This window comes from Megalopta genalis, unplaced genomic scaffold, assembly GCF_051020955.1.
Source record: "Megalopta genalis isolate 19385.01 unplaced genomic scaffold, iyMegGena1_principal scaffold0271, whole genome shotgun sequence".
NCBI classification, from domain to species: Eukaryota; Metazoa; Arthropoda; class Insecta; order Hymenoptera; family Halictidae; genus Megalopta; species Megalopta genalis.
The window spans coordinates 180,532-184,600 of record NW_027476340.1 but is presented as its reverse complement, the minus strand read 5'-3'; positions in this window follow the sequence as shown (position 1 = coordinate 184,600).

The following is a 4,069-nucleotide window of genomic DNA, read 5'->3' as shown; positions in this document are numbered from 1 at the left end:
GGCTGATTTTCGAATCCATGCGAAACAAATGTTTTAGCTTCAAATACTTGTGATATACACGATTTAGCTTCAACTGCATGCGAAACAAACGAGTTAGCTTCAAATACATGCGAAAAACATGATTTAGCTTCAAATTCATTCGAAGCACATGGTTTAGCTTAATATTCATGCGAAACAAATGGTTTAGCTTCAAATACTTGTGATATACATGATTGAGCTTCAACTGCATGCGAAACAATCGAGTTATCTTGAAATCCATGCGAAACTCATGATTTAGCTTCAAATCAATGCGAAGTCGAAGGCTTAACTTCAAATCCATGCGAAACAAATGGTTTAGCTTCAAATACTTGTGATATACACGATTTAGCTTCAACTGCATGCGAAACGAACGTCTTAGATTTAAATCCATGCGAAACACATGATTTAGCTTCAAATCAATGCGAAGTAGCAGGCTTAGCCTCAAATACATGAGAAACAAATGATTTATCTTCAGATAATTGCGATAAATGTCATATAGCTTCAAATGCACGCGAAACAATCGAGTTAGATTCAAATCCATGCGAAATACATGATTTAGATTCAAATCAATGCGAATTGGAAGGCTTAGCTTCAAATCCATGCGAATCAAACGGTTTAGATTCAGATACTTGTGATAAACATGATTTAGCTTCAACAGCATGCGAAACAAACAAGTTTGCTTCAAATCCCAGCGAAACACATGATTTAGCTGCAAATCAATGCGAAGTAGAAGGGTTAGCTTCAAATCCATGCGAATCAAACGGTTGAGCTTCAAATACTTGTGATATACATGATTTATCTTCAAATGCATGCGAAACAAAAGAGTTGGCTTCATATCCATGCGAAACACATCATTTAGCTTCAAATCCATGCGAAACATATGGTTTAGCTTCAAATCAATACGAAGTAAACGGATTATCTTCAAATCCATGCGAAACAAATGGTTTAGCTTCAAATACTTGTGATATACATGATTTATCTTCGAATGCAGGCGAAGCAAAAGAGTTAGCTTCAAAACCAAGCGAAACACATGATTTAAATTCAAATCAATGGCAAGTAGAAGGCTTGGCTTCAAATCCACGCGAAACAAATGCTTTAGCTTCAAATACTTTTGATAAACATGATTTAGCTTCAACTGCATGCGAAACAAACGAGTTAGCTTCAAATCCATGCGAAACATATGATTTAGCTTCAAATCAATGCTATATAGACGGCTTAGCTTCAAATACATGAGAAGCAAATGATTTATCTTCAGATAATTGCGATATAAGTGATATAGATTCAAATGCAGTCGAATCAATCGAGTTAGCTTCAAATTAATGCGAAGTAGGAGGCTTATCTTCAAATCCATGCGAAACAAATTGTTTAGCTTCAAATACTTGTGATATACATGATTGAGCTTCAACTGCATGCGAAACAAACGAGTTAGCTTCAAATCCATGCAAAACATATGATTCAGCTTCAAATCAATGCGCAATAGACGGCTTAGTTTCAAATACATGAGAAGCAAATGATTTATCTTCAGACAATTGCGATATAAGTGATATAGATTCAAATGCAGTCGAATCAATCGAGTTAGCTTCAAATCCATGCGAAACACACGATTTAGCTTCAAATCAATGCGAAGTAGAAAGCTTAGTTTCAAATTCAAACGAAACACATGATTTAGCTTCAAATCAGTACGAAGTAGAAGGCTTAATTTCAAATCCATGAGAATCAAATGGTTTAGCTTAAAATACTTGTGATATACATGATTTAGCTTCAACTGCATGCGTAACAAACGACTTAGCTTCAAAACCAAGCAAAACACAAGATTTAGCTTCAAATCAATGCGAAGTAGAAGGCTTAGCTTCAAATTCATGCGAAAGGAATGGTTTAGCTTCAAATACTTGTGATATACACGATTCAGCTTCAACTGCATGCGAAACAGACGAGTTAGCTTCAAAACCAAGCGATACACATGATTTAGATTCAAATCAATGCGAAGTAGAAGGCTTAGCTTCGAATTCATGCGAAAAAAATGGTTTAGCTTCAAATACTTGTGATATACATAATTTAGCTTCAACTGCATGCGAAACAAACGAGTTAGCTTCAAAACCAAGCGAAACACATGATTTAGCTGCAAATCAATGCGAAGTAGAAGGCTTAGCTTCAAATCCATGCGAAACAAATGCTTTAGCTTCAAATACTTTTGATAAACATGATTTAGCTTCAACTGCATGCGAAACAAACGAGTTAGCTTCAAATCCATGCGAAACGAATGATTTAGCTTCAAATACTTGCGAGCATAAGTGATATAGCTTCGACTGCATGAGAAACAAACGAGTTAGCTTCAAATACAAGCGAAACACTTGATTTTTCTGCAAATCAATGCGAAGTAGATGGCTTATCTTCAAATCCATGCGAATCAAATGGATTCGCTTCAAATACTTGTGATATACATGATTTTGCTTCAACTGCATGCGAAACAAACGAGTTAGCTTCAAATCCATGCGAAAAATATGATTTAGCTTCAAATCAATGCGCAATAGACGGCTTAGTTTCAAATACATGAGAAGCAAATGATTTATCTTCAGTTAATTGCGATATAAGTGATATAGATTCAAATGCAGTCGAATCAATCGAGTTAGCTTCAAATCCATGCGAAACACACGATTTAGCTTCAAATCAATGCGAAGTAGAATGCTTAGTTTCAAATTCAAACGAAACACATGATTTAGCTTCAAATCAGTAGGAAGTAGAAGGCTTAATTTCAAATCCATGCGAATCAAATGGTTTAGCTTAAAATACTTGTGATATACATGATTTAGCTTCAACTGCATGCGTAACAAACGACTTAGCTTCAAAACCAAGCAAAACACAAGATTTAGCTTCAAATCAATGCGAAGTAGAAGGCTTAGCTTCGAATTCATGCGAAAAAAATGGTTTAGCTTCAAATACTTGTGATATACATAATTTAGCTTCAACTGCATGCGAAAGAAACGAGTTAGCTTCAAAACCAAGCGAAACACATGATTTAGCTGCAAATCAATGCGAAGTAGAAGGCTTAGCTTCAAATCCATGTGAATCAAACGGTTTAGCTTCAAATACTCGTGATATACATGATTTATCTTCAAATGCAGGCGAAACAAAAGAGTTAGCTTCAAATCCATGCGAAACAAATGCTTTAGCTTCAAATACTTTTGATAAACATGATTTAGCTTCAACTGCATGCGAAACAAACGAGTTAGCTTCAAATCCATGCGAAACGAATGATTTAGCTTCAAATACTTGCGAGCATAAGTGATATAGCTTCAACTGCATGAGAAACAAACGAGTTAGCTTCAAATCCAAGCGAAACACTTGATTTTTCTGCAAATCAATGCGAAGTAGATGGCTTATCTTCAAATCCATGGGAATCAAATGGTTTAGCTTCAAATACTTGTGATATACATGATTTTGCTTCAATTGCATGCGAATCAAACGAGTTAGCTTCAAATCCATGCGAAACGAATGATTTAGCTTCAAAAACTTGCGATCATAAGTGATATAGCTTCAACTGCATGCAAAACAAACGTGTTCGCATTAAATCCATGCGATAGAAACCAGTTAGCTTCAAATCCATGAGAAACACTTGATTTTGCTTCAAATCATTGCTAAATAGAAGGCTGATTTCCGAAACCATGCGAAACAAATGGTTTAGCTTCAAATACTTGTTATATACATGATTGAGCTTCAACTGCATGCGAAATAAACGAGTTAGGTTCAAATCCAAGCGAAACACTTGATTTTGCTTCAAATCAATGCGAAGTAGATGGCTTATCTACAAATCCATGCGAATCAAATGGATTAGCTTCAAATACTTGTGATATACATGATTTAGCTTCACATGCAGGCGAAACAAACGAGTTAGCTTCAAATACATGCGAAAAACATGATTTAGCTTCAAATTCATTCGAAGCAAATGGTTTAGCTTAATATTCATGCGAAACAAATGGTTCAGCTTCAAATACTTGCGATATAAGTAATATAGCTTCTAATGCTGGAAAAACAAACGAGGGAGCTTCATATC